This window comes from Giraffa tippelskirchi, chromosome 11 (genome assembly GCF_054371585.1).
Source record: "Giraffa tippelskirchi isolate mGirTip1 chromosome 11, T2T-mGirTip1v1.2.pri, whole genome shotgun sequence".
NCBI lineage: Eukaryota > Metazoa > Chordata > Mammalia > Artiodactyla > Giraffidae > Giraffa > Giraffa tippelskirchi.
Window position 1 is genome coordinate 90,371,973 of NC_137285.1, and position 27,062 is coordinate 90,399,034.

Consider the following 27,062-nt stretch of genomic DNA (forward strand, 5'->3'; position numbering starts at 1 on the left):
CCTAATAAGATAGTAAGTCCTGTTAGCCCTCATTTCCGAGCTGGTTTCTCTACTAAAGCAAGAAGCCCTTTATGTTAGAAAGTCCATGTATGGTGTTATTGTGAGCCAGAGCTAAGGAAAATACTGTAAGTTATAGAAGCTATAAGTAATTTATAAGCACACACTTTTATAAAAACTTGCCTTCACACCAATTTATGGTGTCAGTGATAAAATGATTCTAGAATCTTCTGACCACACAAACAGTGTTTATCTTCATATTCTGAAAAAAAGTGGCAGAAATATTTCAACACATTTGAGTCTAGTATTTCTAGCTCACAGTGCAGGGAGATGCTGTTTGATCCAGGCTGCCTACATACCCTACAATGAATTATTGTATATTAGAGTGTTATTTCGGGAGAGTTAGACATCTGAATTATAACTTTTTTTTTAGTTTGTGTGTATATAGTGTGTGCCTTTGAAGTAAAACTTGTTATTCTGTGCTTCAATGAGACTTTTCATTTTTACATATTGTAATGGTACCTTTCCCTTGGCAGTTTTCATTTGTGAGGAAGACTCATTTGTACATCAGAGCATTATTTGAAACAGTGGGTTTTGCCAAGATTATAATGTGGTAATTGCATCTAAAATTGAGCTGTGCCAAAGCACTGCAAAAGTAATAATAAATCCACTAAGTATATAACACTGACACAGACAGTTCATCAACTTTTCTTAATACTGTGAAAAACAAACCAAATTTTCTTTTTTGTCCATGAGGAGAACGTGGGGAAAGAATCATCACCGTATAAAATTGAACAGCTAATCGAGTTTTCCAAATGGTTTACTTTAATGGTGATTTAGCATTCTAAGGCACAGACCCTTAGCTTTTGTTTAGCTTTGGTCTTTCATGTAGATTATAAATCTAACTGCTATATAACAACAAAGAAAAAAGTTATTGGTTAATATGTCCTCATACAATGTAACTGATGATGGTGCCTGTGAAGCTTTTAATAACAAGAAAATACTCCCTTAATCTCAAATGAGCCCTACAGCCACTCTGTTCAGAATCAATGATTTTCTTATTTTACCAATGAGAAAACTGCAGCTTGGAAGTGTGATGAAGACATGAGCAGGTCAACATAGCTGTGGGAAGGATCAGGGAGAGAGGGATACAAATATTCCAGAACTTACTGATGTATCTGCCTCTTTGACCATCATTCTGTTCTGTTTCGTGGCTACCACTGTGCTCTAAGACATAGGTGCCATTATTTCATTTTCTTAAGATAAAACACAGACTCTAAGTGGAAACTCGATGTGGACAGCTTGTAAATGATAGCCCTGGAATTTTGAAACCAGGATCTATGACTTTTTTTTTTTTTATTGATTCCCTGGTACCTCGAGTTGAAAAACATAAAAGAAACTCAAAGGGTATTAATTCACACTTAATGTGTAAACTCTTAAACATGAAAAAGTATAATCACGTTATGTATGGCCTCAGTTTTTAGGAAAACCAAAACTTTGAAAGTTCTTGATTCTGTCCCAGGATTTTGCCTTTACTCTGAAATTGGCCAGAATATCCAAAGTGTTTGCAGCATTCAGTGCTTGGCATTCTGAAGAAATCTACCCTAGAGAAATGGCGATGACTCCAAAGTCAAAAGCTATTCACTTTCATCTCCTCCACTGCCATCACCCAGGAGAAGGAAGAAAATTTACCCCAGTGATCTGCTGGCTAGAGACCCTCCTTCTAATGTGTTGAATCATCCAAACCTGACATTACCTGCCAGCCACTGAAAGAATAGCACAGCGTTTATGTTACGGAAAATCAGAAGGATTGAGCCAGACCACATCAGTGTGTTCAAGTGTGGGAACTTGAGTATGTAATAAAACAGTTCTGACATTCTTAAGCGGGCTTCTCAGGTGGCTCAGTGGTAAAGAATCCGCCTGCCAGTGCAGGAGACGAGGGTTCAATCCCTGGGCTGGAAAGATCCCCTGAAGGAGGAAATGGCAATCCGCTCCAGTGTTCATGCCTGGAGAATCCCATGGACAGAGGAGCCTAGTGGGCTACAGTCCATGGGGTCACAAAGAGTCAGACATAAGTGAGCGACTCCGTGGCACACACTACATTCTTTTATTGCAGTTGTACTTGTGTCAACCCACCTCACCCCTGGCTGGCCAGTCTGTGCCTCTTAGGTCCAGTCCTGATATCACATGCTGTTTCCAGCTTGGACTTGGACCACAATGCCTCTTCATTTGGGCTTCCCGGGTGGTTCTAGCAGTAAAGAACCTGCCTGCCATTGCAGTAGATGTAAGAGACGTGGGTTCCGTCCCGGCGTCTGGAAAATCCGCTGGAGGAGGGCATGGCAACCCACTCCAGTTTCCTTGCCTGGGAAATCACCTGCTCTGAGGAGCCTGGCGGGCTGTGATCCACAGGGTCACAGAGTTGGATACAACGGAAGCAACGTAGCCTGCAGGCATGCACGCACCTCTTCTTTCTGTTTTTTCCACAGGCTCCCGAAGGCCAAAGTTGCTACTTACTCCTTTGGACAATGACCCGTCAGCAGACCCCTTGTTAAATTCCTTTCCACTTAGTTTGGTTTCTCCAAGAAGCTCCCATCAGCTGTATTCCATCAGTGACTCAAAAATACTCTCCCCCATTTTGTGAGGAAGTTCTTTATCTGACTGACTGTGTACATTCCAGACACTTGAATAAGTCACATTTCTTGACTTACCTCTTCTAGTAGATTCTGGCTCATCAACAGACAAATACTGTATGACCTCGCTTATATGTGGCATCTAAACTACCAAACTTATAGAAACAGAGGCTAGATTGGGGGTTCCCAGGGCCTAGGAAGGTGAGAGAAATGAGTGACGGTGGTCAAAAGGTACACACTTCCACTTATAAGATGAATGAATGGGAATCAACTGTACAGCATGGTGTCTGTAGCTAACAACAGGGTAATGCATATTGAAAGTTGCACTTTACACGAAATTGTAAATCAATTATACTTCGATAAAATAAATATAAAAAAGGAAGTTGTTAAGAGTAAATCCTAGATGTCCTCACCACAGACACATACACACACACCAAAAGATGGTAACTGTGAGTTTAGGACATGTTACCTAACTTTATTGTGGTGATCATTTTGCATCTGATAATTGTTTATCAGATCATCCTGTTGTCTACCTTAAACACTCAAAATGTTGTGTCAGTTACATCTCGATAAAGCTGGGACAAAAAAAGCATTAGTAAGCCCACCTTGACATATCATATCGAAAATGGAAGTTCCGTCTGCAGCCGTAGTAGCTACAATGACACCTACTGTTGGAAAAAGAATTATTGATCCAGGAGCTGAACTTGAACTTCTCTGGCAGGGGGGTAGTTCGGAACAGTGACAGCCACGCCGTCATGGAAATACCACTGCAGAGACAACCAGGCTTGGACTCACCATGGCGATTTCGTTCAAAATTGGGTTCTCTTTCCCTGGTCTCTCAAATGATTTCCAGAGGTTAGCCACTTAGAGAAAAAATAGATCTTGCCTCACTAGGAAGTGAAGAATGTGCTATTTGACTTGAAACATAACACAAATGTTCCTTGGCTTGGTTTTGTTTTGTGTCTGATGAGGCTAATGCTTCTCTTCCCCTTTATACAAACCCGTCACTGGTTTCTTAGGTGAAGTGTCCGAGCGTGAAACACTCAGATCAGACTTTATAATAGTGTAAGTAACGGTTTTCCTGTCTCCTCCATATTAATGAAACAAGTAAAGCCTGTACTAATGGCTTGTCCTCCGAGCAGGGTATTTCAGGCTTAATTCTCTTTAGAGCACAGCTGGCATGGAACGTGCAAAAGCTCCTCTGCTTCCTTTAACCACTTAAGTACTAATTCGGTGGCATGGAAAACATTAGGCTGTGTTCATACGAGCAGAACAAAGCAGAATATTGAGAATTTTCCCAATTTCATCGGTGTAATAAGTCAGCTCAGTTGATGTTTCTGCTTAAAACAGATGTTTGAGTTGTCAGGATGCACCCAAAGTGTCGGTTGAAATAAACATTAGCTTAGCAGTTTCCTCTCATTGCACAAGCGTTCTGAACAATGGGCAGGTGTGAACTGTGCAAATCTGTGAGCCTTAAAGAAACTGGACACACTGTAGGAGATTGTGTCACTTTCCAAATGGGTTATACCCATAGCCAGACTCAATGCATGACTATTACATTAAAGAATGAAGGAATGAATTGTTCAGTTTTGTAAGTGCTTTGGCCTGTACTTGATCAGTTAGTTAAATTTCATACCCTTTCTATTTATTCTCTCTACGTCTCCTTCTTCATTTACTTAGCTCTTTTCTTGTGAATTTAGATAGTCCACACTGCAGGTCATGACTGAAACGGGCCCTTTCATTTGGCCCTGGCATTCCATATATATATTTATTAAAATTATCCCATTTGGGGGTTTCCACTGTATGACCTTACTGCTGTTTCTGATATAAAAGTTTGACCTGTAGTCACCCGCAATACAACTGGCAAGCTACATAAGCTTTCAAGCTATATGAAAACTGCTGTTATGGATTGGGGAGAAAAAAGTGTTTATGGGATGTTTTCTGTGTGCCTAACAGTTCACTAGATACTATGGAAAACAGCTTTATCCATCGGGAGCTGACAATCTCATTGGAGAAAGAAAAACAACTCACATGAACCAGTTGTAACGAAGACATGAAATGTGTTATGAGGGCCAGACTCCGTGCTGAGAATAATAAGGTGTTTACAGTGTGGGGGAGACAGTAAACTCAAAGGCGTTCAGGAAGGTAGAGATCAACATGGGCTGAGGCCATCTAGGAAGACTCTCAAAACAAACCAACAGTATTTATAAGCCTCTTCTATGTTTAAAGCATCGTGAGGGCTGGAGAGAAGTGTGATCACAGAGATGGGACTTAAGCAGGATCTGAGCGGATGAGAAAAGTACTGACTGGCCAAGAAGTGAAGGTAAAGTAAAATACAGGGCTGGGGGAGGGGCGGGGGCAAGGGAGAGCCGCAGCTCCGCTAATCAGCTTAACGCTGCAGTTCTTCCTTTGAAAACTCCTTAGACTGATGCAGATATACCAGCTTAGATTTTTTAATCCATTTTGGCTCATGCTTGGTCTGCAAAATATTAGCATCCAGTTCAGAGGTTTCTCTGTAAGAGAGAGAGAGAAAAGCCGATAGTGCTGTTCTCGGGGATTTGGGAAGATGATCTAGCAGAAATGATGGATGGTGCACTAGTGTCTTTTTCTTGCAAAGAAAGGCACTACAGAAAACAAAGGTGCCAGCTAAAGGTCTATCCTGTGTGGTAAATGTGTGCTAAATGCAGAGAACGCAGTATCACTTGTGTGTGTGTGTGTGCGCTCAGTCGTGTCTGACTCTTTGTGACCCCCGTGGACTGTAGCCCTCTAGGCTCCTCTGTCCATGGGATTTCCAGGCAAGAATGCTGGAGTGGGTTGCCACTGCCTGACCCAGGGGATCATCCCGACCCAGGGATCGAACCTATATCTCTTGTGTCCCCTGCATTGGCAGGTAGATTCTTTACCACTAGTGCCACCTTGGGCTGTATCCCTTAGAAGATATGAATGAGATGTTGGTAACCAAGCTCTGTTATTCAGGGTTATTTGGGTTTGGGAAAGCTCTCTCATTTGTTAAGTACTTCTTCATGTTTCGAAATACAGTGTTTCAGAGTGAGCATTCATTATGCTTTTTGAATTCCATATATACTCGTTCTTATTCAAAATCTCCTGCTATGGAGACCAAGAACCGATCATTTCTGGTTCAGAGATGCAATGATACCTGCCAACACCTTTATTTTCCAGGCAGAAAAGAAATGGGAGAGAAGTGTTTATTTTGAAGATAACGGGCTTGCTGGTTTTAAAATCATAGCCATTAGCGTCGAGATCTGGTGCCTTTTCTGCTCTCGATTTCGAGCACTTCGGGTGTTTTGGGTTTTAGGATAATATCGCATGTGTTTTATTCTGTAAAGACAGCAGTCACAAAAGTTCATTTAGTTGTTGGGGCAGTTTTGGAAGGAAGGAGACTATTCCTGCTGTAGCATCATTTCGTTAATTTTGTAGCCTTCTGTCGTGTGTCTAGAGAGAAATTGTGTAATGTAGAATATGCCCGTAGCATTCAAGTTCGCATAGTGCACAGCCTCCTTCCTACTGAAACAAAGACATTTTGCTTTGGTAATCAGTGCAAAGTGCTTTTTTGGTGTGAGGCCTCCTGCCATTTCCCTCAGGATTCCAAAGTGGCAGCAGAGACAGGATGCTCACTTACCAAACACACGACAGAAAAGAGCATTCATCTCTGGCACAAGCAGTATGGTGCATCTGTTCTAGGAAAGTGTGGGCCAGATGTGCTGCCGTGTCTGAAACAGATTTTATTGCTGTTTACATTCTCTTTCCAGCTCTAATCTGCAGCTTTCTGGCATGTCCGTGATACGGTAGCAAGGGGGTATCATCACTTGGTTGTTAAATGCTTGAAATGATGGGAAACATTTCACTGTAAACTTGGGTTTTGAAGAAAGGCTTCTTTTTAAACTGATTTGGATTTCTTTAAAATATCATACAATGAGGAAAGCTCTTAACCGTAGGCACATAGAAATTTAGAGGGAATTAATAAGGAATAGATGATCACGTGGACTAACTCTCCATCTTTTATAGATAAAAACTCAACCTTGAGGGAAGTAACTACTTGCCCAAAGTCGGATAGAGGCTTACTGGCAGAATGCAGTTTAAAATCCAGGTATCTTGACTTTCAGTCTAAAGAAGGGATACAGATTCCTCCAGGTCAGGAGACAGAAAACTTTGCTCTGTAAAGGAACAGAGAGCAAATAGTTTAGGCATTGTGAGCCACATGGTTACTGTCAGAACCACTCAGCTCTGTCCCTGTACCTGAAAGTGGCCCCAGAGACAATATGTAAACAAGAGTGTGTCTGTGTTCTAATAAAACTTTATTTACAAAATCAGTCAGTGGGCCACATTTGGTCCTCAGGCCATGGTTTGCCAACCTTTGCTCTAGATCTTAAGGAGGAAAATAAGCATGAAAGTCTCCTTGGGAGCTTCTTTATGAGCCACATCCAAATTTGATCTGTCATGGAGAATGTCAGTTTTTCAAAGGTCCAGAGGGTACAATTAGTTAGATAAAATTGCTCTGACTTGGGCAAAACTGACTCTTTTTATAGCTTTCCTGAGAAAAGGTTGTGAGAATTTCAGTGTTGAAGAGTCATTCTTCAGGATTGTCCTTATGTCACTATTGTTCCACTTAAATGTGGAAAATTTATGTTTCCATATGCCTTTCAGAAGTTAAATCCACTCATCACAGAGGACTTCTATTGTCACTGTTGGATTTTGTTAACTTGAGTAATCTCTTTAAAAATCTCTTTTTCAATTAAAAGTAAATAAATTTTAAAAATATGCTTTTCAGAAACAGGATTCCAAAGAGTTTTCCAGTTTAATAGCAGTTAAGAAATTAAAATGAAGTTTTTCTAAAATATCCTTATATTTTTAAGTAATATTTCTCTTGGAACAGAGAAATGTTGAAGTTTCTTAAGTTTGCTTGTGTGTGTAAACGAGTGTGTATGTGTGTATGTGTGAGAGAGAGAGAAAAAGACAAAGGGAGAGAAGGAGAGACAGAAATAGAGATCTTTAGGAGGCAAATCAGAGGGATTACCTACATCTCTAACAATAACTGGCCTGATGATGCTAAGTGAAATAAGTATGACAGAGAAAGATAAATACTATACCACTTATATGTGGAATCTACACAAAATACAACCAGCTAGTGAATATAACAAAAAAGAAGCAGACTCACAGATATGGAATAAACTAGTGGTTACCAGTGGAAAGAGGGGACAGGGAGGGGCAGTATAGGGAAGGAGATTAAGAGGTACAAACTATTAGGTATAAAATAAGATACAAGGATATAGAATACAGCATGGGGAATAGCCAATATTGTATAATAACCGTAAATGGAGTATAACCTTTAAAAACTGTGAATCAAGGTTGATCTGGGAGAATGTAATTTTAGTTCTTTTTCATTTTCTTCTTTACTTCGGCATTATTTATAAAGAATGGAGGAAAGCATTTACATATCTAACTTTCCCTCACTATGAGTGTTTCATTTTCAAAGATAATAGTTTTATCTATGTGTAACAATTATTTGGGGGGTAATTAAAAGGAAAGTTATCTATTTTAATGTTCCTTTTATTAGGAATTAATTACCATAATGCCTCACTCATTTCCTGTGGTCGTGTTGGTCTCTAAAGTGAATTTGGGATGATAAATAACCCGACTATTCAAACTCGCTTTTCTTTTGCTAGTGAATATTACTTTTTTTCTCTTCAGTTTGCCTTAAAAGTTCATGTAAATGTTCTCATTGCATAATTGATGGTATTAAAAAAATTAGTCTATACGAGCAAATTATTAAGAGGTTAATATCCTTCTGAGGGGGCTTCCCTGGTGACACAGGCAATAAGAATCTGCCTGAAATGCAGGAGACCCAGGTTTGATCCCTGGTTGTGAAGACCCCTAAAGAAGGGAATGGCTTACCCACTCCAGTATTCTTGCCTGGAGACTTCCATGATAGAGGAGCCTGGTGGGCTGTAGTGAATGAGGTTGTGAAGAGTTGGACACAACTGAACCACTAACACTTTCACTTTTTTTCATCCTTCTTCGGAAACTAGGCACATACTAAGACATTGGGTTTCATTTTATTTTGTTTTATTAATGTCTACAGTTCAAAGCTTAAATAAGACATTTATTTCTTTTCTCATCTCTCTCCAGGACTTATTATAAGGGGGTAAAGAGAGGGCATGTTGACCAATCTCTAATTCTAATACTCCAATAATGTGACCCAAGCCTTCTGGCCCCTACATCTGTGGACCTATGTCCCCCTGTTAGAAATTCCCTTCCTCTCCTTTCCACCCACTTACATCCTACCCAGACCTCAAGTCCCTATCTTAGGACCATAGATCTTTAGAGATCTTTCCTTGGATAATTGCCCACCACAAGGATCTTTACTCTTTTGGAATTTGTATAGCACTTTCAGTTTGTGCCAAACAATTTCTCACTTAATTATATGTTACTTTGGATCACTCTCTGGTGGTTTAAAGCATAGTAAGAAGCATATCATCTGTGCAGCCATTTCAAGAAAAGGCAAATGGCTCATGGGGACTCATGAGAGTCATATCAGTGAGATGTGATGCTAGGGAGGGCCACAAGTACCCACAGGGAGGAATCACCTTGGAGGGTTGGTTAAAATTAAACTCTGGCCCTCAGACCCACAAGCCTGATGACTTGAATGTCAGTATACCATGTGTTGCTACATCAACTAAGGCAAACTCACCTTCACCTGATTGTCGGAAGCTGATTAGAACGTTGGTTTATTCGTTTTCAACATGAAAACTAGGCTAACCAGACACTCAAGTCCTCAGGTGAAAGCATCATCTATCTCTGAGAGAGCTATGTGAGTTCCATTGTAGCCATCAGAACTCCTGGTGAACACGGAATCAAGGCAAACGTGGTTAGTCAAATTATTTGAGTGTTCAAGGGATTAGAACAAAGGACTAATGACTGGTTCTAAGACTGGTGGCATGTTTTTACCATAAGGATAAGCCTGCACACAGAATTGGAAAGGTAGTGACCTTTGGTGGGATAAGCTTGAACTCGAGACAGTGCTTGTATGAATGGTTACTCTGTGACTTTCTCAATGACCCTATGTATGAGCAACCAACCTTCTTTCCTACTAGCAAATTTTTTCTAAAGACTTTAAATAGACTTGGTTAGTTTCCAGTCAGGTCTTAGTCTCTTGAATTTGATTTTTTTTTTTTTCATCTCTGCTCTGAGCAGAGCAGAGATTTCCCGTTATATGTAGGGAGATCTCATTTCTGTCATTTCTGATTCCTTGGGTGTACATCTCATTGTTGCCTTCTTCTACCTCCTATAGTAGGTACCACTAAATATTGAGTGATCAATCATCTCCCAGCTCCGGTACAGAATCCTTCATGGCACTGACTGCACAAACATTTATTTATTCAGTGTTTAGGAAGCAAACATATTTAGTATCCACTATGTTCCAGCATTTTTGAAGTTAATAGGGATTCAGAGATGAGTAAAACACAATGCCTTTCCTTAGTAACTTCATATTTAAAAGACAAGTGTGTAAAACAAGTACAGTCACATGGTTTGGGTGCCATGATGAGAATAATGGTGGGACATAAAAGAGCAAATAATTGATTTTACTTGTGAGAATCAGGAGAGTTTTCATTGAGAGGAAAACTATGTTGATTAAAATTCCTTACACAGGCAGTTTTTATTGTAAATTGTCTTGGATATCAATTCAGATTTTAAAATCTTGACATCTTTCTCATTCATTCCATTCACTTGCCATTAAATACTCATGCCTAACCTAAGTTTGGAATGAAAGTCACAAAACACGTCTTTCACTATTTCCTGATTTACTAAACATGGAAATGTAGCTCAGGACCTGAGCATTTGGTGATCTCATGTGACCATGAAAACATTAAATAAGGAAGGAAGTGCAGGAGTGAATATGATGATGTCTTACAAAGCCTCCATCTGGGTAGAGAGGTAGGCATTAATTAGCCAGGCAAGTGTCACATCTATTCTATAGACATCACAACATATTAAGCTTAGTATCAGCTCATTTCCTGTCAGCCATCCTCAAAAATATACATGAATGAAGTCAGAGAACCCGATGACTCTGTAAATCTCAGATTGGCCAAGACAGAACCATCGTATTCTGATGCTAGCAGTCTTGAAAATCAGAAAATCCAAGAGGCAGTTGTCCCTTTATACTCCTTAGTAAATAATTAAATCTCAGTGTACTCACTTACTCATTTGAAGAAAGACAGCTAGTATAATCTGGTCTTAATCTCAGCAGATAGGATGCCATAAAATAAATGAGATGCAGTGCTGTTCTTCCAACATGTTAGCTACTTCAGTTTCCCAAATTTAAAAGAAATATGCATAAATCATCAAAAGAACATATGTATAAATCATTAAAAGAGCATTAAGTGAAATAATGCTTTTAAACTGAGAATCAATATGTACTAGTATATATAAATATATATATTTGTAAGATAAAATGTATAAATGTTTGAAAGAATATTTTAATGCACTTTGATGTATTTTTGTAAACTGGAAATTTTTGCACAAATGTTATCATATCCATATTCTAAAGAGCACAAGATTTTCTTTCTAAAAATGGACCAAAGGACAGTCATATGGTAGAAAATCTTTCATTAATCAAACCAGATTTCATTAAAAGTGTTTTTTAAAGCTGTTTCAATTTTCACATTATCCTATTGGGGATAACAATTTTGAAAACTTGCCAACTGCTGATAAGAATAACATTCGATCCTAAATATAACACTTTCCTTTTTAAGAGAAGATTTCTCTGATTCTAGGATACCAAAATACAGCAAATAAATTTGTGTTTTCTGTATCCACATCCACTTTTCTGCCTTTTATATCTAGCTTTGATTTTGCAAGGTAGAATGTTATATGAAAGTAGACACCAAGTGGTTATATTTCTTTCTAGCCCCCAAATTCCACAGTTTCTCCAAAAATTTATACCCCAAATAAGTTAAAATTTCTGGAGCAGCAGATTCTACTTTTTTTTCCTGGTATAATGGAGTGAAGCACTCTTTCCTATTTGTATTGCTTATAAGTTTAAAGAAAATATTTGTGAATTCTTAAGTGAGTTAATCAGTTCATATTTATTGATCTCTTGTGCTCAAGACATCTTGGTAGGTGCTGTAGGAGTAATGTGAATAGAAGTCTATATTCTACACCCAGGCTGCTGACAGGCTAGATGGAAAGACTATAGATACACAATGAGCAATGCTTTGGGCTTCCCAGGTGGCTCAGAATTTAAAAATCCACCTGCAGTGCAGGAGATTCAGGTTAGCTCCCTGAGTCTGGAAGATTCCCTGGAGAAGGGAATGGCTACACCCTCCAGTATTCTTGCCTGGGAAATCCTATGGACAGAGGATCCTTGTGGGATACAATCTATGGGGTCACAAAAAAGGGACTAAACCATGGGAAATGCTTTACAACGTGATGCACAAGCATTATGGGGTAAAGGAGCCTCTAAGAAGAGAGTGGTGATCCAGAGGAAGGCTGCAGCTCCTGGGGTCGCAGAAAGCTTCCTGGAGGAAGAGGTAGACCCCTGTAGGATTTTTCCCAACTGCTTCCAACAAAAGAACATTGAGAAACTCTCTGAGGTATAACTGCTCTTTCTAGGAAATAGAATTCAATTCTTTAAGTATTTAACAGCTTTTTCAACTGCGTGTTGCTTTCTTTTTGCCATTAATAGATCTCTTGGTGCTTTGGGGTTGAATTTGTGTTTTTCTCCTCTCTTACTTATCTGAGAAATTCTGGCACTAGCCAGGTTTTGGGATGTTTTTGTTCAGACATTCTTAAGTTATTTGGTAAGAAGTAAAGTCTTTGTTGCATTTTTCTGCTTAGAAACTGCTTTTTCTTTGTCTTTGTTTAAATCCTGAGCTCAGTAAAAAGCTCTTTATTTTTATAGGAAATACTGCAAAGCAATATCTTGGGAGGTGAAAGAAGAGAAAACACTTTTTTTCTTTTTTTCCAACTGGAAGTAGCCATATTTTCAGAAAATATTTAATAAATTTTAAAGATATCCCAAACAACTTTAACAAGAGAATGCATACACACGGTTACATAAAAGAGCCCCAGTGGTTTCTATGCCCATATCAGCAGGCCTCAAAATTGCTTGTGAACGACGGGAAACTGTGGCCTTGTGCCAGCCAGAAGCAGCATCACCCGAATGGAATTCACAGTTACACTGTTAAGACTTATAAATACAGCGAGGGTCCGAGAGCCAGGACCTTGAGGCAAATCAGGCTTGTCTGGTCTGGTCTGGTCCGGCTGACTGAGCAAGCGAGCTCTCTTTGCATGAGGCCTTCCTCAGCATCAGTGACTGAACTTGTTTGTCCCCAAAGCTAAAATGTCCCAAGGGACAGGGGGACAGTAGCCATCCATTTTCTTGCCAGACACTCTCCTAACTGGGGCAGGAAGTCATCCTGAAAGTCAGGGGGTACGCGGTTGGTCTGGGGACAGTGTTTGGAAGTCAAAAAAGTGGAATTATTTTCGAAGGTGAATTCATTTCCCTTCAGAGAAACTATGCCAGGTCCTAGGAACTGGGCGCTGTCACAAAAGATAAAAGCAAGTACATGAAAGAAGTGGGTCTAGAAAGACTTGTAGGAAAATGAAAATGCAGCCCAGAGATTACAGGGAGGGGTGGGTGAAGTTAGCTGAGGCCGCTGGGAGAGAGCCAGGCAGCTGAGGTGACAGGAAGCCACAAGTGACCAAGACTAGGCTGACCAGAAGCTCAGCAAGGAGTCCTTTCTCCCCTACCCTACTGACCAAGAGGGGAAAACTGGAGAATTAAGTTCATCGTGATTTCATTCCACGGCTGGAGGTAGAACCAGAAGCAGTTATGACAACAACAGCAACAACAACAGTAACCTACTAAGTGCTTATTCTGTGCCAGGTTTCAAACTAACTACATTCACTGTATGCATTTTCTCAAGCTCATGACAGCCGTGTGAGGAAACTATTATTGTCTCCATTTTACCCATGAGGAAACTGAATCTTAGAGAGGAAAAACGCATGCCAAAGGTCACATAACTGGATAGTAAGAACTTGGGTTGTACCCAAGTATGTTTAACTTGAGCGCTCAGGCTCTGAACACTCACTGCACTGCTCGCTTATTCATTTTTTCACGTATTCACATCTGTTTTACGTACCTACAATGTGCCAGGCACTAGAAGAGAAGAAAAGAGACACCCCTCCTCCCCGTACTGCCTGAAACTTATCTCATGTCTGTATGAAATAATGATATAAATAAAGAGCTGTAATCTGTGACAAGTAATAGTAAGAAAAGTTGATGGGGACAGAGAATGCCTAGGTATGAAGATGAGCGTATCTTTGTTATTAAGGGAGCCGTGAACCATAATAAATAAGGTTAAGGAAAGGGATGTGTACTAAGAATATGTGATATTATTTAGGGGAAGTTAAGGAGCACTTCAGAGGAAGAGACACATGCTCTTTTTTTTAATTATTACTATTATTTTTACATTTTTATTGATTCATAGTTGCTTTATAATTTTGTGTTAGTTTCTACTGTACAGCTAAGTGAATCAGCTATGCATATACATATATCCCTTCTTTTTGGGATTTCCTTCCCATTGAGGTCACCACAGAGCCCTGAGTCGAGTTCCCTGTGCCATACAGTACATTCTCATTGGTGGTGGTGGTGTTCGGTTGCTCAGTCGTGTCTGACTCTTTTACAACCCATGGACTGCAGCACACCAGGATTCCTTGTCCTTCACTATCTCCCAGAGTTTACTCAAATTCATATCCATTGAGTCAGTGATGCCATCCAACCATCTCATCCTCTGCCGTCCCCTTCTCCTCCTGCCCTCAATCTTTCCCAGCATCAGGGTCTTTTCAAATGAGTCGGCCCTTTGCATCAGGTGCCAAAGTCCTGGAGCTTCAGCTTCAACAGCAGTCCTTCCAATGAATATTCAGGGTTGATGAGTTGTCTGTTTTATGCATGGTATCAATAATAGTCTAGTGTGTCAATCTCAATCTCCCAATTCATCTCATTCCCCCCTTGGTATCCGTATGTTTGTTAACATGCTTTTAAATCTGAAAGATTAAAGGCTGAAAACCAGGCAGAGAGGAAAACATGCAAAGTAGGAAGTACTAGAGCCCTGAGGCTGAAGAGAGCTTGACTCAGTGTGTGAATGCTTGTCCACAGGTAATGTGAATGGCAGTGAGAATGTCACTTTCAAGGTGCTTCATAGTCTTCAGCTGAACCTAAGATTTCTTACTGTTTCCCCAAATGAATTGATATGAAAATACTCTCACTGTCCTTTATGTATTTTTTATTTGCTTTCTGCTAATTTTATCTGATGGGCTGCTCAAGCTTTTAGGGAAGCAAGAGCTACATCTGTCGTTGTTGTTGTGTTACAGTTCCTAAGATTACATGCAGTTGGGTACTTAATACATGCATTTTTATGATAAAGAGGAAGAAGGAATAGTAAATGTCAATTCAGATAGTAATAGAATGTAGTTGCTTTTAACTGATATGCTCAATTAGGAATTGATACTGCCTGTAAAAAAAAAAATCTCATCTTTATATATTATGTGAGCTAAGAAATAGATTCATTTTTAATTTTTGCTAAGTGAAGCTTTTTAATATTTCTTGAAAGTAAATGGGAAATTTTCCAAATTAATGCTCAGCAGTTCGGCATAGGGCGACGCAGGGGTGGGGGGTGGGGAATCTTTCCACTAAAGCAGCTTTTCCAAGGAACAGATTAGTATTAATTAGGGACTGTTTTAGTAATGGAATATTTTCCCTGCCATTGATGTCACTGTCCTTCATCCCTGAGGATGGTGTTATTGACAGTGATTGTTCTTCTGTGTGATAGACAGACCATTTATCAAACTTCCATTTGTCACACACCCTGAGACAACTGTCCTTGATTTAAAAGCCTGAAGCTATTTGTCAGGCCTGACGTTGTGTGGGGCCTACCTGCTAAAATCATAGTTGGCCCAGAGCCTTTTCTTGAATTCCACCTGTATTCTTTCTCTGTTACACAAAATAATTCTTAAATAGTTTTCCATTCAAGTAGGTGGCAGTTCTTTTATTATTTGTGGTGGGTAAGATGGTAGAGAACACTGGAATTTAGAGCCTTTAAAAACATGTACCTTACCTGATTTGTCTTTGTGTTTCCAAGACTTAAAATAGTGACTGCCCAATAGCAGACACCTTCATACATATTTATAATGTAATTCGTTGACCGAATGCACTGCAGATAGTACAAAGTGGGTTCCAGACCATGACTTTAGGTAACTGCTGCGAATTTTTTCACCACTTTCAGAAATTAATGACCATAGATGTTAAACTATGAATATCTACAGTGAGCATGCAAGTAATGTTTCTATACCATCTGTATCAGTTATCTATCATGAATAATGAGTTTTCTCAAAATTTAGCACCTTAAAGCAACTGACGTTTATTATCTCACAGTTTCTGAGAGTTGGGAATCTGAGAGCAACTTAGCTGGGTGGTTCTGCCTCAGGGTCTCTCATAAGACTGCAGCCAGGCGGGCTGTTGGGACTCCAGTCATCTGAAAGCTCAAATAGGGCTGGAGGATCTAAGCCCACTCGTGTGGCTGTTGGCAGGAGACCCTACCACGTGGGCCTTTCATAGAACAGCTAGATTGTCCTCACGACATAGCAGCTGGCTTCCCCCAGAGGGAGTGATCCATGAGAGATCATTTTTATGATCTAATTGCCCAAGTTGCATACTATCACTTCTACTTTATTCTATTTCTCAGAAGAGAAGTAAGTCACTAGGTCCTGCCTTGGAAGGAAGGAATATCAAAGAATTTGTGGACATTGGAAACCACTGAAATATCCACATATTGAAATCTTTCCAATATATTAACATAAATTACATGTTTTTTTAAGTGGTACAGTACATCACAATGTTCCCTTTGTCAATAAGAAGTGCTTTTAGACAAAGTGCTTTTCCTGGAAATCAGTGAACTGTTTTGAGGTAGAAGTAATGCCATTTAAAAAACAAACAACAAGAAAACTCATAACCATGAGACCAAGAATAACCAGTACTTGAAGAATCTGAATAATAATCTTTGTTTTTACTTTTTCATTCTATTGTATTCTATTTCTCTGAAGTTGATGTCAATAAGTTCAGATTTTGAAAAATAAAGAGCACCTACTTTGTACCAAGTACTGTGTTACTTACATGCAATGGGAAGAGAACAGGCATGGGTGCAGAGGTAAAAAGACACAATCTAACCTGAAGAAGTGGATAGTGGGGCAGAGATGATGGATGCATACCAAAACTCGATGTAATGCCAAGCTCACTGAAATGAGTTTTCTAACAGAGCTACAGAGATAGTGCTATAGGAACACAAGGAGAAAAAATTTAATTGAAATTGGAAAATGGGAAGACTTCTTACAAGCAGTGCCACTTGAACTGACCCTTGGAAGATGAAGGGCCATCCAAATAGATGGAATCATGATAGTAAAATCATAGAGGCAGGAAGGAATAGATCTCCTGGGAGAGTTGTATGCCATGGAAGATGAAGGGCCATCCAAATAGATGGAATCATGATAGTAAAATCATAGAGGCAGGAAGGAATAGATCTCCTGGGAGAGTTGTCTTGGGGTGGGAGGAAGGCTGGAGTTTAGGGATGGAAGGACAAATTAGAGCAGTTGAATGCCATGAGAAGGAATACTTTGGGCAGTGGAAAGCTATGAAAAGGTTGTTTGATTGGGCTTGGGGTTTTTTTAAACCATGTAAGTTTAAGGTATGCATGCTAAGTCACTTCTGCTGCTGCTGCTTCTAAGTCGCTTCAGTCATGTCCGACTGTGCGACCCCATAGACAGCAGCCCACCAGGCTTCTCTGTCCCTGGGATTTTCCAGGTGAGAGTACTGGAGTGGGGTGCCATCGCCTTCTCCGTAAGTCGCTTCAGTCATGTCCAATTCTTTGCGATCCTGTGGACTGTATCCTGCCAGGCTCCTGTGTCCATGGGATTCTCCAGGCAAGAATACTGGAATGGGTTGCCATGCCCTTCTCCAGGGGAATCTTCCTGACCTAAGGATCAAACCCGCACCCTTACATCTCCTGCTTAGGCAGGCAGGTCCTTACCACTAGCACTGTGTACAGTAGTATATTTGGCATCTTTATACACTACAAAGTGATCACGATCACAAGTCTCGTTACCAACCATCACCATGAAGTTGACCTCCTTCATCCATTTTGCCCACCTCCGAACCCCACTCTCCTCTGGTAACCACCCAAAGGATTTTGAACAGGAGGATTATTAAATGAATGAACATACTAATATTTTAAGAATTAAAACATGTGGAAATTATAAAAACTATTTATTTATATTTACTATCTGCTAAGCACTTTATGTGTATTATCTCTAGTCTTCAGTGCAACCTTATGAGTGTATTTCCATCACTGTTTTATTGATCAAGACATTAAGGCTTAAATAGTTGAAATAAATTTCTCTGCGAGTGAGTGGCAGAGTTACAGTTCAAATCCAGCATTGTCTGACTTCACAGAATCATGTTTCTAACATGTGTACATGACTCTTTCCTATATTATAAATAAAATATGGAAGTATATTGAAGAGTACACATAGGCTGTCACAAAATACTTTAGTAAACTGATTATGAGACCAAACAACTTAGTATTCTTGTCTTTTCCTCTTTTGTCCCTATCTGTAAGACAGATTACCTATTGAGAACATACAGTAATTAAGTTCCTGGGGAGAAAAATCCAATCCTATTGCAGCTACACCAATGACCATAAAGAGGTAGTTCAAAAGACCAATACTACTGAGAACAGCTTCAGAAAGAAAATACTGAGCAGACCTGGCCTCTTACATTTGCGGGGCTCAAGGCAAGACAGATGGTGGCTACAGCCATATGTCTAAACGTTAAAACATTATAAATCGGGCTAACAAACAGTTAGCTATTCTGTCTTCCTACTTTGACATACACGTTTATAGTGACAAAGTGAAAAAATATATGGAAAGCTAGGGTTTTTGTAGGACTGAAAGTCAACAAACGATCTAATGACTGGATTTAGTTATTGTTGTGCACATCTGGATATTCTGTTCTTGGGTTGGCGATGTTTCCATGATAAGAAAACTAAGTTATTCACAATTAATAAAGTATGTGTTGATCTATAACATTCATTTATTGCCTTCATTACGCCAAAATCCTAATCTTCTTGTCATAGCAAAGATTTTTATGCAACTTTTTTCTACTGACTGTCAGGATCTAAACTTTAAATTCTAAAGTATTAAAAGTAAAATGTAATTTTATTCAAGGTGGACATAATTTTCATCACAAGTGTAGCTTAAACATAAACCTGACAAAGTAAAATTTTTGCGTGTTCTCAAAAGTTATTTTTCCTCTAAAATCTTTACTTTTCTGTTAAACAAAAGGTAAAATTTGGAGTATAATGAATGAATGTAGATTTTAAATTAAAATGGTTTCAGTGAAGCTGAAATTTTATGTGGGAGGAAACTGAAATCTTATGAAATATTTTTATAAAGATAAAACTATGAGCAAGTCTATTGATCGGTGTTGAGCTAATTGCCAAAGACTATCAAACAGGTCACTTCTAGCCCTTCGTTTAACTTCAAGGATAATAAGACTTGTTTAATATTATGAGATACTCTTCTGCCACGTGCGCATCTGTGGGGAATATCCTGCTAATAGGGGGTACTGCTGGAACCAGGAACCAGAACACAAACAGAAGCAGCAAAATGGAAGGTCAGCATTACTGGGAAATGGTCCCTCAATATCCTTTTGCATTCATGCCCAGAGGAAAGACTTGACAAGTTAATTAATTTGTCTTTTTCATACCTGAGTGCTTTCGCTGCCCAAATCTCCCCACCCTCCAAAGTGTCCCCTGACCTCGGCAGCATCAGAAGCCAGAAGGACCCTTCCCACCCTCAGAAGGAAGCCACCCTGGGCTTCTACGATGCAAAGCAGGAGATACAGAGAAGCACACCCCCGGAGCCTGAACACTGCTCCTCAGCAAGAGAGGATGTTTACGTGACTAGTGGCTTTGGGCCGCCCTGAGTGTCACATTCCAAGTGACCACCTGTCTGCTAGTACATTTCTTTTGTGTGTGTTTTTGATCCCCGTGGCTCTCCAAAGCACAAGGCTCAGGCTGCAAGGCTGGGACTGGTCCCGAGCATCACCTGTACGCGATTCAGCGCCCTTTGGTTTGCGACAGCTGGATGGCTTGTGGGGTGGAGTGGGTGGGAGGGCGGGGGGCGTGGCGGGTAGGGGCTGCCCGCGTGAAGACTTTACCTGTGAACTTTTTCCCCTTGTGAAATAATCTGGTTTTAGTAAAGCCGCCAGGTCCTACCCGGAGAAAATGAAAGATTGCAAGGGTCTCAGTGAATAGGTGACAAAGTAGAGACGGAAACGGGGAGGAAATGAGGTGAAGCACGAGGGAGTGATGTATTGGAAAGGGGGAGTGAAAACAGTCAGAGCAGGGAGACACCTGAGGAGCTGCTCTGGAAACTCCTCTCAGTCCTTGTGTACAAGGGACCTGCTCCGAAGTGTACTGACCTTGCTCTCTATTTGCATTTGCAAACAGGGCGCATTGAGCTGTTTTCTATCAACGCTGAAGTACCCTGAGGCTTTAGAAATCTTTAATAGCAAAATCAGGACCAGAGAACAGTCAAAATAAAGAAACAAATGGCTAGCTTGACTGAGCTGCTGCTCCATCTTCAATATACTGTGCAGAAGCGAACTGCTAAATAGTGATTTTGGTTTTGTGGTTAAAGTCAACTACTATGCAACTTCTTAAGTGGTTCATGGCTGTCCGTGTGTTAGCCTTATAATTGAAACAATATTTCCCGCTTTTCCCAGAGTAATCGTTTTAGAGGTGGGGTCTCTAACCTCGGGGTCAGCCTGGCCCCTGCAGTGTTGAACTGTTCCCAAAATGACAGGGGACACAGAACAGACGGGTCCCACTGAAGGCTGCAGGATGGGGACTTTGCTCACAAAACCAACTCGACCACTAGAGGAGGAAAGGCTTCAGACTGCCGCTGAGTCTTGATGGGCTTGGAATGACTTTATTAATCAATAGAAACAAGATTGGTGGGGACTTGGCAACATGTTGTTCTCTGTGGGTAACAATGGCAATGATGAGGTCAATTGTCATTAAGTCTAAACAACCAGAAGCTAAGAACTGTATCCCCCAGACTCCCAGAGTTGATGTTACTGGCTTGCTGGATGGCGGCATTATAAACAATGTTGTGGTGAAATCATTATTTATTAATGACCATAGTGATTATAACTCTATACTGCAAAAGGACTTTAGGGCAATGTATCTCCTAAGTGTTCAATAAATATTTCTTGAAAAAATACTTGTTCTTTGGTTGGCTCAACAAATGTTCCTTGAATACCTGTTATGAGAAAGGCACTGGGTCCCAATGCAAAAAAATGAATTTGGCACAACAGGAGCCTCCCAAGATATTGCAGTTTTGCAAATGTTATGCTTATGAATGGATGCCCCCAAATAGTTTTGTTTTCATGTAGAGGATTTTGAATGTGATTTTTGAAAAAAGCCACTAGGGAACTCAGAGGACATCCTTGCAACTTGCATTTTGCTTTCTAACATATATATCCCCAGTTGCTCTAGTGATTCTAGTAAAACTGGAAATCAAATATCAAAAATCCAATCTCATGCATACTCCAGGATGCAAAAAAAACAAAATCATTTTGTATTTAGGAGAGCATTTTCCACAGCATTTACAAAGGAGTTACAGTCAGGGAAAAAAAAAATAGCATGCATGACTTCGGATTGCAAGAAAGTGAGTCCCACTTAGCTTTTAAATTATGCAACTTCCTCACTGATGACTGAGAGAAAAATAAAGAGGCAGCATATTGTCAATAAAGAGTCAGGCAGGAAGTGTGCGGTGACCAGGGTCCCAGGAGGGCTCCCCACGCTGATGCCACTAAGGAAACGAGTCTCGGAGGCAGTTGAAGTTTCCCTGCTCATCACATGCACAGTGCAGGGGCTTAGATGTGTAGGTTTAGAGGAGTGAAGAGCAAGAGAGAAATAAGAAAATGAAATCTTTACCTGGGAGAGTGAATGAGGCTCACTTATCCATCCCCAGGCAGTGCTTTTCTCTCTCTGGATGATTGGGAATTTGGAGTCTCTGCCTGGGGTCTCAGGCGCTGATTCTTCAGCCAATTCTTGTAGGTTCTGATGAGCAATGGACACTTTGGGGAGTATAGATTCAAAGAAGATAATAATAATAATATGACGATGATGCTGACCGTGATAGCCTACCATGGGTCAGTGCTCTCTAAGAGCTGACAACTACACATATATCATCTTATTGAACTCAACACTATAATTTACTGAGAGATGATGATAATCAGTTGAGACCTTAGAGATGTGTTTGTCCAGGGTTATAGAGCTAAGAAGGGAAGAGCACCATTTGAAACCAAAATTGGTCTGACGCTAGGGCTCACGTGCTAAATCACAGAGCTATGCTACCACCACCTATAGATTTCCCCCCAGGGAATTTATAAATGGAAGGTTAGTTCCAATAGTAAGCAGATTATGTTGAATGTCAAATGAATGGGGTAAACGGTAAATGCTGGCAAGATGGGGCGGGAGATGTGGTGAGGCGATGCGGGGAGGCTTCTTGAACAAGGTAGAGTTTATATCTGGTTCTTGAAGAATCAGATGTGCTTAGATTTCAAGGTGAGGGTTATGTAGAAACTGTTTTTAAGATGTCATATTTATCATCTTATTCCTCTTGACTGGCACTAATGAACAAGAAAGATTTCAACAAAAATACATGGAGTGCCCACTCTATGAAGGACATTATTTTTGTTGCTTTGTAGCTTTTTAGGGACTGGCTAATCTCCAGTGTCTTCTAGATCCATTAGACCCCGAGCCAGATGGCTCCATGGGACCCTGGGGAATGGCCATTGCAACAGTCTCTGCTTTTGCACATACTCATGAAAAGAAGGGCTCCTTGGGAATTTGGTAGACCTGCAATCTAGAGATAATGTAATTCTGATCATAATTCAACTGCCCTCAGATATAGGGTTGCCAGATTTAGCCAATAAAAATACAAGAGGCTCAGTTAAATTTGAATTTCAGATAAACAACCAATGATCTTTTCAGTACAAGTAGTCCCAAATATTGACTGGAAGATACTTATACTAAAAAAAGCTATTTGTTGTTTATCTGAAATTCACATTTAATCGGGCCCGTGCATTTTGTCTGGCAACCATAGCAAGATAAGAATTAGAGGGAAAATTCTGAGATTTGAATTTCTTTGGCCTATGTAAAAACTCTCTTGTTTGAAAACATCAAATCAACTAAAAAAGAAAAGAAAAATGATCACTAGGGCTGCACCGTCCCATGAAATGTGTTCCATTTTCACATGAAATCAGTGGAGCAGGAAAGGAATTACATCATGAGATAGATTGTGGAACCAGTGTAAAATCTCTGTGTTTTAATACCTTATGTTTTCATTCAGGAAATTCTGATTCTGAGGTAATAGTCAGGGTTGACCCAAGTAAGTCACTTGTTCTGTATCAAGGTAAAAATACATTTCATGCCTTGTACCCTGAGGATAGGAAAGGGCAGACTGAAACTGGATTTCCAAGGAAAGCCCCCGTTAAAGATGATGATTAAGAGGGGTTCATTGAGGAGGCATGTGCCTTCAGATTGAATTGTAAGAATGATGAGTGTTTTTAGAGTTGGAATCAAATATCAGCCTTTAAACCAAGTTCAAGTCAATGCTGCAGCTGCCTTCTGTCACTGACACCATTGTGGAAAAATTTAAAGGCACACTCAAAATTTTTTTCTAGTGCATTTTTCAAAATGACTCAAAATTAATACAAACACCACCAAAGCAGAAAGCAAATATATTTACCAATTTAATATCTACTTTGCCAGTAGTTATTAACCAAGGAAGAGGATTCTGCTGAGAAATAACGTACTTTGAGAGAAAGTAGAGCATTTGAGAGAATGTGAAATGGAGTCTTGAAAAGGGAGACACTTGAAATCACATTTGGACAGAAATCCTTTCAGGTCACAATCCCATAGATTACCAGCATCTGCTAAGCCTAGATAGTTTATAGTGACTAAAATTGTTCTAATCTTCCTATGGAAGGCTTACCAAGGAAGTGCTGAAATACACTGGGTTAATACTGCGAAAAATGAACAGTCAAGAAAACGATGCATAAATTAACAGAGTGGCTACATAGTAAAATCTAATGTTTGTAACACATATGAAGCAGGCTGTGGTTATCAAAGATAACCTCCTTTAGGGCGACATGTTCTCAGCTATGTAATCACCTGGAAAGTTGCCAGCCATTATTTGCCTTCACCCACTCCTGCCATCATCTGTGACTTGTCATCTTACCTTCAAAAAGAGAGGAGGACCTAAAGGTTGCGTCTATAAAATAGAAGGGAAGCCATAAAAACAAAAGCACAGCTATGGCAATGACGGAAGATGCTCAAATACACTGTCAGTGACTGGTGTTCTTTGTATGAAGCGTCAGCTTTAAATTGATGAATCTGAAAGCGCATCTACCTCCCATGCCCTGAATGGGAGCAGTACATTTAGAGCTGTGTGAATTCTGTACCATCAGCACCTTCAAGTGACAGCTACCAAGTCTTATGATGTGTGTATGTGTGTTTGTTTGTTTTAAGATGGACAATGCATTTACACTTGTATGAGATTTTTTTAAATAAATGCATAGGTACAAGCATTCTCACTGTCCTCCAATGAATCAAGAGAAGCATTTTAATGATACAGAGGTATACACTGACAAGTTATAAAACAGCTGAGCAAATTCTTGTTATACTTTAATACGAGCAGCAGTAAAATGTGCTAAGAACCAAGTAAAGTGATTATGTTGAGTGCATTCATACATCTTTTAAGTAGAATGTCTGGACCTTATTTCCACACCTCCTGCTGCCTTGCTCTCGTATTCCCTGGTCTCCAGTTTCTCTCAAATTCTCTGAACACCCCACGCCATGGCCGCTTTCTGCCTATTTGCTTTTGCGTGTCCTTCTGCCCCTGGTGGGTTTCCCCTCTGCCCTTTGTCTCCCTGGTGGACCTCTGCTTATCCCTCAAAACTTAATTCAAAAAGCACCCTCTGACCTCTGCTCCCGAGTCGCCCCTCCACTGTGTTGCTCCAGCCTGCATTCACACCCTCTATGAGAAAGCACTTCACATGGATTCCCGACAGTGGCTTCTTTGCTTTCCTATCTCAGTGGGCTCCGCACTTCTGGAGGCCAGGGACTGTGTCTTTTTCTACCTTTTATTCTCGGAACAGAGCATGATATATGACTCATGTGTGCATGCCCAGTCACTCAGTCGTGTCTGACTGTTTGTGACCCCATGGACTGTAGCCCGCCAGGCTCCTCCGTCCATGGATTCTCCAGGCAAGAATACTGGAGTGGGTTGCCATTTCCTTCTGCAGGGGATCGTCTCAACCCAGGGATCTACCTGCGTTTCCTGTTTGGTAGGCAGACTCTTTACCACTGAGCCACCTGAGAAGCCCATATGACACATATGGGTGATCAATAGGCTTTTGTTCAATGTCACCTGGAATATGCCACTGGCCTGGGCACTTTGGAGGAGGGATGGTGGTATAAGACAAATACAATACCAGAGACTGACATATCTGAAATAGCTAGATAACAAAGCTCTAAACTTTTAAAAAAAAATTTTATTTTTTTATTGCAGTATCTTGATTTACAATGTTATGTTAGTTTAAGGTGTGCAGCAAAGTGATTCAATTATATATATACATATAGTCTGTTTTTTTTTTTCAGATTCTTTTCCCTAATAGATTTTTACAAGCTACTGAGTACAGTGCCCTGTGCTATTCCATAGGTCTTTGTTGTTTATCTATTTTATATATAGTAGTGTGTTTATGTTAATCCTAAACTCCTAATTCATCCCTCCCCTTCCCTTTCCCCTTTAGTAACCATCAGCTTGTTTTCTATGTCTTGGGTCTATTTCCATTTTGTATATAAGATCATTTGTATCTTTTCTTAGATTCCGCATGCACACAATATTATATGATATTTGTCCTTCTCTGTCTGTCAAGCTCTAACCTTAAAGATACCGGCAGTGAAACTTGTGGCAGTTAAGAGAAGGGAGAGTAAAATTCTGGGGGAAGGATTGGCGATGTCTGTACAGAGAAGGTATAACTTGAGATGGGCTGGGACAGAGGCATTAAAATGGGAGAAGGCAGTGGCCTCCTCTTCCTGGGACCTCATAGGCTTCAGGACAGGAAAGCCAGGACATCGACTGTGAAAAAAGAGCCAAGTATGAGTGCAGGGTCTGTGTTGCAGAGTAGGTTAAAATCTCCCCATTCGTCATTCTAGGTAGCAGTGGGACTTTCCTTCCAGCTTCCAGTGTTTCATCATCTTCCTTTGGTCTAGGAGGCAGGCCTAAAAGGGATTCAGCTCTCACTGAAAAGCTTGTGTAGACACTGTGTGTGGAGTTCCTGTTGGCTGGGGACACACAGATCTGCGAAGACGTTAAGTATTTTTTTTAGAAAATTGAGTCTATAATTCTGCCTCAAAGTGTGCGGTACCTGTCTCCCCCTTCAAATTTCCTATTGTTATAATTTTCTGAACTATATTTGGGATCCCTTGTGACCTCAGGCTCAAAACCAGAAAGTCATTCTCATTTCTGTGGTGGTCCTCAATCATAACTCTTTCAATTTCGGAAATGTCGTTTGATGAGGAGGAGAAAAAGTCCCAGGGTGGGAGGAAGTGAGTTACAGAGAGGGGCTGGCAGGCAGGAGCCGAGGCAGCGCTGGGGGACGGGGCAGGGTGCACCTGTGTTCAGCTGCAGGTGTGGAGGCGGAAGGGCAAGAGGGGCGGGCGTCCAGGTGGCGGCATGGTCCAGTGGGCTGGGCACTGAGCTGCTCACAGGCACGGTCGGCCTCCTCCCCTCTGCACCACCCTGAGCAAGCCACTGGCCATTTTCTCCCTTGAATGTCCTCATCCCAGAAGAAGGGCTAACGATGTGTATTCATCAGGGGAGTCATGGCCCAGTGTCTCATTCAGAGCAGCTAGTGGAGGTGGTCGTCAGACCTTAGAACACATAAAACAAAGCAGTAAGCAAGTAAGAATAACAGGAAGTGGAAGGGAGAGGACTCCATGACCTGTAATGTTCTGTGTCATCTGCTGGTGTCACCGAGGTCATCAGGCCTCCATAAAGCTTTGTGACTTAGGAGGATGGCCATACTGGGGACCTCGTCATTGTGAACCCAGCCATCCCCAACATCTCAAGCAGCATAGATTCTTCCAAGAGCATTTATTTCTGTGTTGATATTGCCCCATTCTCAGCCCATCCCCATTTCAACTTTGTACAAACATGAGTGGCCAATTCACTTTACTACACAAATGACTCATGATTTCATGAGCCACGTAGCTTCCTTCCCTCTTT

General features: G+C 40.6%; 1 protein-coding gene and 1 long non-coding RNA gene across 2 annotated transcripts in view; one reads left to right on the forward strand and one right to left on the reverse strand.

Annotated features, from left to right (window-relative positions):
• Positions 1–27,062, forward strand: part of MAML2 (mastermind like transcriptional coactivator 2) — a 404,047-nt gene that overhangs the window by 110,043 nt on the left and 266,942 nt on the right. The gene's annotated exons all lie outside the window — the stretch shown is intronic.
• The window catches only part of LOC145527427 (uncharacterized), a 39,112-nt gene continuing 37,874 nt past the window's right edge, over positions 25,825–27,062 (reverse strand). Inside the window, exon 3 of the long non-coding RNA XR_014069744.1 lies at positions 25,825–25,913. This is a non-coding gene — a long non-coding RNA (uncharacterized LOC145527427). The remainder of the gene's footprint in view (positions 25,914–27,062) is intronic.